Source organism: Mus pahari, chromosome 12 (genome assembly GCF_900095145.1).
Source record: "Mus pahari chromosome 12, PAHARI_EIJ_v1.1, whole genome shotgun sequence".
NCBI lineage: Eukaryota > Metazoa > Chordata > Mammalia > Rodentia > Muridae > Mus > Mus pahari.
In genome coordinates, this window is record NC_034601.1 from 4671244 (window position 1) to 4683383 (window position 12140).

A 12140-nucleotide genomic window follows, 5' to 3' on the forward strand; every position below is an offset into this window, starting at 1 on the left:
TGTAACCTTCAGGAATGGGGCCGTCCGTCCTGCCCGCTGGCTGGAGGGGGGAAATCCCTCCCTCGTTTAGTCCTTGGAATAGAATGCCCCCCCCCAACCTCCAAAGTAGAGTCCTGCCTCCGCTAATATCTAGACCCTTTCTCTTCTCCTCCCTTTCCTAAAAATCTAAGTTAGGTTCTCTTGCTTCTCTTTTATTTTTGTCTCCTTGGAATGTTGAGGACACAGCTTGACAGAAGGGTCCTATCCCTCCCTCACTGTGAAAGTCCTGGAGAGTAAGACCCTCCCTTCAACAAGGACATCTCAGGCCAAATCACCTGCATGCCCATTCCAGAAACTAGGTTCTGGATTCTGGGGACAAATGACTTCCCTTCTATCCCTATGAAGGCTCTTCCCACCCATAGGAGAAGCCGTACCCCCCCCCAACAAGGCTTTTAGGGGCCTCTCCTTCCCAGGCCTAGAGCTTCTTTTGGGAGCCTCCAAACTCTTAACAGCACAGATGGCCTTGGCACTGCAGGACCAGCAGGCACCCCCTTCAGCCCCCACCTCCAACACAAATGTAAAAGGCTGTTATTCAGTGTTACCCTACAGATGCAGGTCTCTCTCCTCCTGGACAAAGGGCTATCAACATAGACAAGAGCTGTTGGCCCACTTCCAAGGGTCCCCCGTTTGTTTCTTGGTTCTGCCCCCATCAACACCCATGGCTATTGCCTGATGGAATTCCCTGGGCATTAGGCCAAGAAAAGGCTGCTGCTGGGCTTGTCCACTGGTCTAGGGACACTGTTGGCTTAGCTGTGTGCCTCCCTCACACTAGCCTGAGGAGGTGGGGGCAGGTCAAAAGACAGGAAAGCATTGAATCTTGGCCTATTCTCTGGATCTGGGATGTGGTTTGGGGAGAGAGATGTTTCCTGGAGGCCAGAGGACAGCTCTGGGAGGGACAAATGACCCTGTCTGCAATCCTACGATGTAAAAGAGCAGCTACATTAAGACTGACCATTCATTTGGTACTTGAACCAACTGAGACACTGGCTCAGAGAGAAAGGACTGGCTCAAGGTCACCCAGCCAGTCGCTGACAAAACCAGCGTAGCTCCTATAGGGTCTCTGGGGCTCGCCAACACTAGCTCCAGTCTTTACATGTACAGTGGGCACATCTGGGCACATGTCCACTTATCACAGCAACACTGAGAAAGGCAGCCCAGAAGGAGCAGAACTTATAGAATGTCTGTGGACACTCCACAGGCTCTGGTGGAATCCATTCCTGGGGGCTTAAGGGTTTCTGTCTTGCACCTTCTGCAGTGAAAAGCTTGCCAAAATCCAGATCACCCCAGTAGAATGGATGTTATCAGTTACAATAAGCTATAAACAAGGTTTCTGTGAGGACCTCGGCTGCATGACTGGGTTTGCTCCAGGAAGAGGTGCCTGAGGAAGGTGCACCCCTTTCCTTTCTGCCTCTGCTCATTCTCTCTGGCTCCCATTCTCTACAGCAATGGCTTGTCCCTGCTTAGATCCAGCGCCCTTTCCTGGCACACGGGTGATTTTTCTGGGACCATTTAGTGATCACCAAGCAGTAGTGACCAGACCCCCAGAGATGGGAGAGCTGGGGTACCAACTCCCCTTGCCCCTTCCTCTGTCCAGCCAGCCCTCAGCTGGAGTGTAGCTGTCGTACGTCAGGGGAGCGCCAAGAGCTGAGTTCAAGGTGAAAACGTTGGGTAGTGGTTTCCATCTGCTTCTTGGTGTGTGATCTTGGCAAGATTCCCTTTTCTCTTCTTTTCTTTTCCTCTCCTTCCTGTTCTTTTTCTTTTCTTTTTAAAGGCAGTCTCACATAGGACAGGCTAGCCTCCACCTCACTGCATAGTGGAAGATGACCTTGAACTTCTGATCCTTCTGCCTTCACCCCCTGAATGCTGGGACTGTGTGAGTTTACCACATCATCACAGCCAGCTTCCATGCAGGGCTGAGGCCAGGGCAAAGGGCTTGCTCCATGCTAGGCGGGCACTTTACCAGCGGAGCTATATCCCCTGCCCTTTGGGGAAGTCCTCCTCTCTCTGTTAGGTATCCTCAGAGTAAAATAAGTTGATCCTCAAAGTATATAGCAAGGCTAATAAGTACAAATCGTGCTCACAATTTCAACTACAAAGGCAATTCAAGCCAGGCGGTAGTGCACACAACTGTAATCCCAGGTAATCTCTCTCTGTGAGTTGAGGCCAGCCTGGTCTACAGAACAAGTTCCAGGACAGCCAGGGCTACACAGAGGAACCTTGTCTGGGAACCATCCCCTCAAAAAAGAGACAGCTGGAATGGGTAATGTGTCAGCAGTGCCTCTGGATGCACCCAGGAACCTCTGTTGCAGACAGTCCACAGGACAAAGGCAACAGACAAACCCGGGCCATGGGAGAAGGGAGCATTTCAAAGAAACAGAGCAGTGTGTGCAACAGACCTTAAACCCAGTTGGAACCTAGGGCCAGCCATCTATTGACTACTTCTGCCTGGAGCAACATGCACAGTTTGACTTGTCTGAGTCTCGGCTCCTTCTCTCTAGCCTGGAGGGTGGGCATCAGGTAAAGGGTGGACATCAGGTAAGGGGTGGGCATCAGGTAAGGGGTGGGCATCAGGCAAGGGGTGGGCATCAGGTGAAGGGTGGGCATCAGGTAAGGGGTGGGCATCAGGTAAAGGGTGGGCATCAGGTAAGGGGTGGGCATCAGGTAAAGGGTGGGCATCAGGTAAAGGGTGGGCATCAGGTAAGGGGTGGGCATCAGGCAAGGGGTGGGCATCAGGTAAAGGGTGGGCATCAGGTAAGGGGTGGGCATCAGGCAAGGGGTGGGCATCAGGTAAAGGGTAGCTGGCATTGAGGTTTCTTACTCTTCCCCCCCACTGGCACTTTGAGTTGGGTGGTTCTCAGCTGTGAGTTTTATCATCCTCGTTGCATTTTACACACTTGAGGAAATCTCTCCCATTAGGATAGGATGGATTCATGGGTATGATGTCTGGTGTGTAAGAATGAGTTTGGATCCCTGGCACCCACCTAAAAGCCAGTCTAGACAGCTGGGGGAAAGGAGACAGGTAGATCCTCACTGAACCAGTCTTGCCAAAAAGATGAGCTCCAGGTTCAGTGAGAGACCCTGTAATAAAGAATAAGATGAGTGGCAGTAAGACACCTAATGACCTCTGGACTCCACACCACACACACACACACACACACACACACACACACATACACACACACACACACACACACACACACCATACACCACACATACACACACACACCATACACCACACACACACCATACACCACACATACACACCATATACCACACATACACACACACCATACACCACACATACACACACGCAAAAACACATACCACATATACACACACACCACTCATACCACACATATACTTACACATGTACACACACCATACACATGCATACACACACACATATATACACATACCACACATATACATGCCACACGTACATACACACCACATATACACCACACACTACATACCACACATACATCATCCATAAACAACACACACACACCACAATACCCACACACACACCACCACATACCACACACACACCACCACACACCACACACACACACCACACATACACACACACACACACACACACACACACTTACACCACACATATACACACCACACACTCATACCCACCCCTACACACCACCACACACCACACACACACACACACACACACACACACTTACACCACACACTCATACCCCTCCATCCCCCCCCCCAATCTCCAGATGACTCAATGTCTAGTAGAGGATCAATTCTTCCTCCTCCCCTTCCTCACTGGGGACAGCTGGCCTAGTGTGGCTTCAGACATGGCTGGTGTTTGAGCTAAGCCCACCCTGTTGCAGCAGCTCCTTGTTGTGGTTTCTCCCTGATGGGAAGGTGGGGAGCGCTCTGTGTCCCTTTAGTCTCTGTCCTTTCAGGAGAACTCTGCCTTTTGCAGAGCACCATTAGGATTCCCGTTTCCGCAGACCATAGAGATGAGAAGTGTGGTCAGAGAACATCTCCCCTTTCCCCACTGAGGCCGAAGTGCTGCTCAGGGAGAAGGCGCTTGGCATTGATTACAGCGGTTTCTCTCCGTGGGAGCGGGTTTGTACACACCACAACGTGTATGCTGGGGTCAGAGAACAACTCCTTTAGGGTCCATTCTTTCCTAATTGGTGGGGCCCCAGGATGGAACTCAGGTCTTTAGTCTTGGGAGCAAGTGCCTTTACCTGCTTGCTGAGCCCTGCAAGCAATTTTAGAGACCATCTTGTTCAAGAGACTTTCTCAGAAGAATGTGAGGCTCTCACACAGTTTAAACTCCATGGAGACCTAGCGGCCAGGGATCTGCTCCAGCAATGTCCCCACATGTGTGTGGATTATTAAGGAGCACCCACTTGTCATCCCAGTGTGGAAGGGGCATCGTCCTGTACGCTCGAGTGGAGAAAGGAAGTGACTTTTTAGAATAAGGTAGATGTCTTAGTCAGGGTTTTTATTCCTGCACAAACATCATGATCAAGAAGCAAGTTGGGGAGGAAAGGGTTTATTCGGCTTACAATTCCATAGTGAATGAGGCGAGTAGCCAGATGGGAGGCCTCAGTTAGTCTTTGGGGGAAGCGACACTGAGCCTGAGATGTGGACAAGCCAGCAGCTTATCCTACCTGCAGGAGTGTGAAAGTTTGCTACATTCAGAGAAGTTTCAAGAACTGGGTGAAGGAACGCGGCTTAGAAGAAAGAGACGAGAAGGTAGAGAGCAACGGTGTACAGGTCTGCAGACTCATGAGTAGGACTTGGGACTTCAGAGCTCATTGGACTGACAGTTTAAATCTTTGGAAAGTCTAAGTAGGAGACTGAAATGTTCTAACCTCATGGTGAGGGAGCCAAAACCCCCAATATCTGTGATGTTGCCGTGTACCACTGTCTTAGTCAGGGTTTCTATTCCTGCACAAACATCAGGACCAAGAAGCAAGTTGGGGAGGAAAGGGTTTATTCGGCTTACACTTCCACATTGCTGTTGATCACCAAAGGATGTCAGGACTGGAACTCAAGCAGATCAGAAAGCAGGAGCTGATGCAGAGGCCGTGGAGGGATGTTCTTTACTGGCTTGCTTCCACTGGCTTGCTCAGCCTGCTCTCTTATAGAACCCAAGACTACCAGCCCAGAGATGGCACCACCCACAAGGGAACCTCCCCACTGGATCACTAATTGAGAAAATGCCCCACAGCTGGATCTCATGGAGGCATTTCCCCAACTGAAGCTCCTTTCTCTGTGATAACTCCAGCTGTGTCAAGTTGACACAAAGCTAGCCAGTACAGTAGATTTAGGCCCCAAGCCTAGAAAAGTCTTAGAGATGAATGATTTAGTGAAATACAGTCACTGGGACAATATAGAAAGGCTGGTCTTATTTTTAAAACATAATATAAATACACAAGAAAATGGGCAGTTAGGGGCCCGTGAGGTGACTGAGTGGGTGGAGAGACTCATCGCCAATGACCTGAGTTCCATCCCCAGGGCCTACAGAGCAAAGGAGAGAAACAACTCCTAAAAACTGGTCCTCCAGTTTCCACGAGGATAGTATGACGCGCACATACAGATAAATGTACTTAAAAGTTTTTAAGAAGATGAATCACCTTCTTAGCACTCCAGACAGCTCATCAGTCTTATAGAAGGAAAAAAATGATAGTTGAAAGGATTAAAAGGAAGTCCTGAGAGGGGGGCAGCCCGTTCGCATGTGCTCAGGAGGCAGAAGGAGGGGCCCAGCCAGTGGCCCCCTGCTGGCGCCAAGCAAAGCCCGAACTTTGCCCGCACCTGATCTATACTTCAAGTTGCCAAAGGCAGAGGCTCAGACTTTATGAGCTTCCAGAGGCTTCTGAGGCTAAGAAACAGGAATGCGAGCTATCATCTGTACTGGCTCAGGGTGTGAAGGTGTGTCTCGGAGTTACAGAGACCTATGACCTGTCACATTGCTATCAACCACTCTGATCTCTCAGACCCTCATTACCCATAAGTCCTTATGTGAGGTGTTAGTAAAAACTGCAAATAAACAACAGTGGGATCCGAGATGGAAGGACAATAGAAGTGACCTGACCTGGTTAGGGTGAGGGTTCACTGGAACCTTGTGTTCCAACCCTTGGTAAACAGTCAGTGCTTAATTTATGTAGCCACTCTCTCTCTTATCTCTTTCTCCTTCTGCTTGCCTGTCCCCCTGCAAGAGACAGACCACAAAGCCCTCCTAAGTGACAGCTGGGCAGCCCGGAGCCTGCAAGAGAGCTCAGCAGAGTGAATGGATAGCCACATGCACGCACGCACCACCGTGCCTGACAGGGTTCTCAGCTGAAAGTCAGGGGAGGACTCTGAGGGGAGCCGTGCTCCAGTGCCTCCTCCCTTGCCTGACTTGCCTCTCTTTAACACTACACACTAAGCTCTTAAAGACTGGCCTCCAACCACACATTCCCTCAGGAATTCCAACTCCAAGGGCAGATTGTCCTTCAAAAGCCACTTCAAAAGCTGTCTTATTTTCTTTTCCTTTTTTTCCTCTCCTCCCATCTCCCTTTCCTTTTTTTTTTTTTTTTTTTTTTTTTTTTTTTGAGACAGGGTTTCTCTGTTTAGCCCTGGCTGTCCTGGAACTCACTCTGTAGACCAGGCTGGCCTCGAACTCAGAAATCCNCCTGCCACTGCCTCCCAAGTGCTGGGATTAAAGGCGTGCGCCACCACTGCCCGGCTCCCTTTCCTTCTTATCTTCTCCCTTCCCCTCCCCTCACTTCCTTTCCCCCACCCCTTAGTATTTTGAGACAAGGTCTTACGATTATATGTAGCCCGGGCCAGCCTTGCATTTGATGTGTAGCTCAGGCTGATCTCAAACTCATGACAGTCCTCCAATCTCAGGTTCCATATGCTCAGTTGTAGACTCTGGTACCTTTTTGGAAATTTTCCTTTAACCCTTCTCTCCTCTGAGCCAGAAAACCACTTCTCCCTCCACCCACATCCCAGTCTCCCTTGGTTCCTTCACTGTTGCCTGGTTTTCTCCCCTTCATTAATTCCCTAGCAAGCAGGGCTTATGCCAGTCTTGTTTGTGCCCACCTCCCAAATGCACTGCCCGGTTTCTAGCAGTAAGAGACATCACTGCATGAATCTCTGCATTTAGAAAAATTATTTGTGGGGCTGGATAGATGGCTCATCAGTTAAGAGCGCTGCATGCTCTTCCAGACAACCTGGCTTCAATTTCCGGTATCCACATGGCAGGTGGCAGCAGGTCTCTGTAACTCCAGCTCCAGGGGATCTGACAGCCTCACGCCAACAGACACGCAGGCTTGGCATTTAAGGAAAAGGAAAAGTATTTGTATTTTATGTGTATGACTGTTTTTGCCTCTCTGTGTGTGTGTGTGTGCGCGCGCGCGTGCGCCTAGTCCCTGAGCAGGTCAAATGAAGGCACCAGATACCCTTGATGGATAGTTCTGAGTAGACATGTGGCTGCTGAGCACCAAACCCGGGCCCTCTGGCAGAACAGCAAGTGTTCTTATCTACTGAGCCATCTCTCCAGGGCTAGAGTCTAGTGGACTCTGTGAATTGTCATTGTGAGAAGACAGACAATGCATTAAACTGAACCTTATAGGATAACGTTCTGTGACATTAAGCATATCCATAGTGCTGCTGTGACGTAACCTAGCTCTCAGCTATCCTCATCCCTCTATAAGGAAGAGAAAAGGGTCACTCCTCATGCCTTGGAGCCCGGTCTCTGTAGATTTGTCTGTCCTGAATACTTCCTATTGACAGACCTGTCCTTTATGTGACCTGTAGTGTTTAGCTTCTCCATGTCTGTGCATACAGCAGTACTTCTTCCTGTTTTAGGAATGAGCAATATTCCGTCATATAGTTGATCGTGACTTGCTCCTGCATTTATCAGCCACCCAATAGGTGTGAGAAGGTGATAGAAGTCTTGCCTACTGTGAACTTGTGTGTGCTGCTCATGGCTTAAAGACCTGCTTCTGAGCTGCAGGTGCAGCTCATTTGATACAGTGCTTGCCTAGCTTGTACGAAGCTCTGGCTTTAAAGTCATCCACGGCTACAAATGAGCTTGAAGCCCATGGTATGTGGAGACCCTGTCTTTCAAAGGAGGGTAGGTTATTTGCTGGGGAGATGGTTTAGCAGGGAAAGTGCTTTGCCTGCAAGCATGAGGACTGGAATTTGGATCTCCAGAGCCTTTTTAAAAGTCAGGCAGACTCGCTGGCCCACCACCACCACATCACACTAGACATGCAGGACAAAGAGAAAGAAAAGCCTGCTTTCAGTATATACCCAGGAGCCAAACTGACAATCTGGGGCTGACTCCCTGTTGAACCTGAGGAACTTGGGCAGCACTATTTACATTCCCACCTGCAGTGCGTGGGGGCTCCGGTGTCCACACGTCCTCAGTAAATTCCTGCCTTCTGCTTTGTGATCCAAGTGTGATGTTGCTACAGTGTTGTTTTGACCTATATTTGGTAACCGCTGGCTCTCGCTGTGATGTTGAGTATCTGCTGCTTATGTGCTTGGGACTCCTTAATGTCTTCTCCAAGTCCTTTTTCTACTAAAAAAAAAACAAACAAACAAAAAACAAAACAAAAAACAAATTACAGACTCAGTGTGGTGGGGCACCTGTTTAATCCCAGACCTGGGAAACAGAGGCAGTGGCTCTGAGCCCAAGCCCAGTCTAGACTAAGAGAGAGCTGCAAGCCAGCCTGAGCTACTTTGTGAGTAATCTCATTAAACTAAAGTTTCAATAAAAAAAGAAAACATTAATTTCTTAGGAGGTCACAAATGTATTGTGTGGCTGTGGAGGTTAGAGGGCAACTTCCTCGATGTGGCTTCTGGGGATCAAACTCTGGTCATCAGGCTTGGTGGCAAAAGCCTATACCCGAGTCATCTAGATGCCCCTCATGTCCTCTTTGCCTGCTTTTCTACTGGGTTTGCCTTTCTAAGTTGAAGTTGTGATTATTTATATTTATGTTAGTTGGTTGTTTGGTTAGCTGATTGGTGTGTGGGTGTGCATGTATACACATGCCACATAGGTCAGAGGACAACGCTTGGGAATTGGTTTTCTCCTCCATGTGTGTTCTGGGCATTGAACTCAGGCTGCCAGGCTTAGCATCAAGCCCCTCCACCCACTGAACTATTTTGCTGACCCATGAAGTCATGATCTGTGTCACTATTTTCTGGTCCATTTAAACTGTTGCTCAGTTCCTGTATAGGTCAGAAACTGTCTGGGACCTTGGAATACAGGCGACTCCAGGACAGTTCCTGCCCACGAGGGAATCACTGTGTAAAGCAGGTTTGCAGCCTCGACGCTGCTGGCTTCATAGGAGGGGGCAGCCATCTGCTTTAAAGCTTCTCTCTGAGATGTCGGTAGCATACCTCCACACAAGTGGTGACAACCACAACCTCTCCATCACCGAGTGTTCTGTTCCTGGTTGAGAATCCTCTGTTTAGAGGTGCTGTGTGACTGGTCCTTGGAGACATGTTGTTGGAATGCCCAACAACAGACCAAAGAAAGCACTGGTCCAGGTCAGTCTCGGTGAACTAATGTTTCCCAGAATTCTCTACACGGGGTGAGTAGCTTGGAAGCATGGGTGATGCTCACAGAAGCTTGTACGTCTCCTCGGCTTCCTGGAGTCCTGTAAGTCTCCCTGTCCTTGCTCCAGGAGGAGAAACTACTACAAAGAGGCTGAACAAACATAGACAGCCATAATTCTGTCATGAGGCATATTGTTGGATGTTGGACAGGTGGGTGGGTAGATAGATGGATGCATGCGTGCATGCATGGATCAGTGGGTGAGCAGATGGATGGATTCAGCTGCTTTATTTGTTGGACAGATGAATGTGTGAATGGATGGATGGATGGATGGATGACTGGCTGTACTTTGTAATATTTGGACATGTTCCTGAGGCTGTACTGAGGCTCCACTTTTCCTACTGGAATATGCTACTTTCATTCACTTCTGAGCATGGTAGTCCTCACACTTTTAACATGGGCACGCCCTAGAGCTTTGTAAAACAGACAAAAAGCTTAATAGAATTGCCACCTGATAGACCACACTCAAACCAGCTTCCTTGCCCTCTGCAAATCCTGACCAACCCCTACCTCACCAATCTGACAATTTCCGGAAGTCCCATTGCCTTCTGCCAGCTTCTTCATTAGATGCTGACGTCGTAGAGGAGCATACTGACAGCGTAGAGTCCTTTGGCTGCCCTAAGCCCTTCAAACCTGGGCCCACTGAGCTTTAGAACCACTTTATTTGCACTGAGGAGATGGCTCAGTGGATAAAAGTACTTGTCATACAAGATGAGGACCTGAGTTCAAATCCCTGTAACCCACATAAAAGTCAGAAGCACCCCAGTGCTTCTTTGAGGAGATGGGAGATGAAATCAGGATAATCACAGAAGCCCACCAGCCAGCTAACCTTGTGAGCATGTAAAACAACACTAACAATAACAACAACACAACAGGGACTGACATCTGAGATTGTTCTCTGACCACACACACAAGCACTGATGTTCACATTAGAGGCCCTGGGTAGGCCCAGCAGTTTCTTCAGTACAGAAGGAAAAAGAAACAGAGAGAAAAGAGAGGGAGAAGGAGAGGGAGAGGGAGAAGGAAGTCTTTAAGAACTGGAAGAGCACATAGTAGGTAAAGTGTTTGCCACAAACCCATAAGGACCTGAGTTTGATCCGCAGCATAAAGAGCCAGGCATGGTGGTGCACCGGTCACCCCTGCACTGGGAAGGTAGAGCCGGAGGATCCTAGCGTTCACTGATCTTCAGCATAGCCTGACCATAAGAGACAAGACTGAGTGTTCCTAAGTAATGCCACTCAAAGTTGACCTTTGCCCCACCCCCACATATGTCACACATGCATTCTCACGTGTGCATACAACAGAAAAATAAGTCATGGGGGAAGGGTGAAAAATCACGGCTCTTGTGAAATGGAAAAAAAACAAATACTTGTCATTGGGTTTAACAAGCAGATGTTGGCAGTTCAAAGGAAAAGCCAAATATGGCACACTGAGAGAAATGATGGCGTGGATCACAAGTGGAGGCAGAAATGGTCCTGATGGGGCAGAACTTGTTTATCTATCAGTTTCCTGCAACTTACAAGGAATTTTAAAAGAAAACAAGCTGGTTCGAATGCAAGGAGAAAGGCTGGAATCAGATAACCCAAAGGCTGGGGTCTCTGTAGGCAGGGTGTAGTTTCTCAATGATTTCTCCCTGTAAAACCAGGGTTTCCAGAATGGGGAGACTCTCAGAGGGACGGAGGCAGGAGAGTTCAGGAAGGAATAGCCACCAGCTAGGTGACCCCTCTATGAGTTTGGGCTGGACTCAGAGATCCACTGGGGACCACAGTGGGGTTCTGAGCCAGGTAGTAAGGTGATTTCATCAGCACTTGAAGAAACCGCACAGCGTGTGGCAACCCATCTTCTTACACCGTTGAGTCCAGGGTCCATTCGGGAACCAGCCAATCCTGGCCTTGTACCAAGAGCTTTTAAGACCTTAAAGCGCCTTGGGGGCAAGGTTGGCAGAATGCCAGCCAAAAGAGCAAGGCACCACCACACAGGCAAGCCTGTTCCCAAGCAGGAACAAAGGCAGCCTCCCCTCTCCTTACCCACGGCTGTAAATAGCTCTCCGCTGGCTCTGCAGTCTGAGCTCCTTTGTGGGGACAGGCTGGAAATGAACATACCGAGAAGTGTTTGTGCAAATTACTGCCTGAATGCACTGTGTACACCTGGCAGCCTGCCCCGGCCCTGTGTGCACCACCCTCCCGGGAACGGCAAGCCAGGCTCAAAGAACAGACACACACAAGAGCGTGGACATTGTGACCTAGGGACCCAGTGAGGAAGACTCCCAAGCTGAGCCAGTAGTCAGGTTAAGAAGAGAAGCAAGCCTTCAAAGGACCCAGACCAAGTTTCATTATCATGGCAGTAACTCGGGAACAATGAAGGGGCAGACATCCTAAGAGCACGCCTGAACCTATGCATCCCGCAAGACAGGACTGAGATTTCAAACATGGGAAACAGACTCAGAAAGTAGACCGCAGAGAGGGCTGTTCGTACGAGCAGCATCCACTGTCTACTAGCCACG

At 49.2% G+C, this 12140-nt stretch overlaps 1 protein-coding gene across 1 annotated transcript in view; it reads left to right on the forward strand.

Moving 5' to 3' along the window:
- The window catches only part of Abat (4-aminobutyrate aminotransferase), a 97262-nt gene that overhangs the window by 292 nt on the left and 84830 nt on the right, over positions 1-12140 (forward strand). The gene's annotated exons all lie outside the window — the stretch shown is intronic.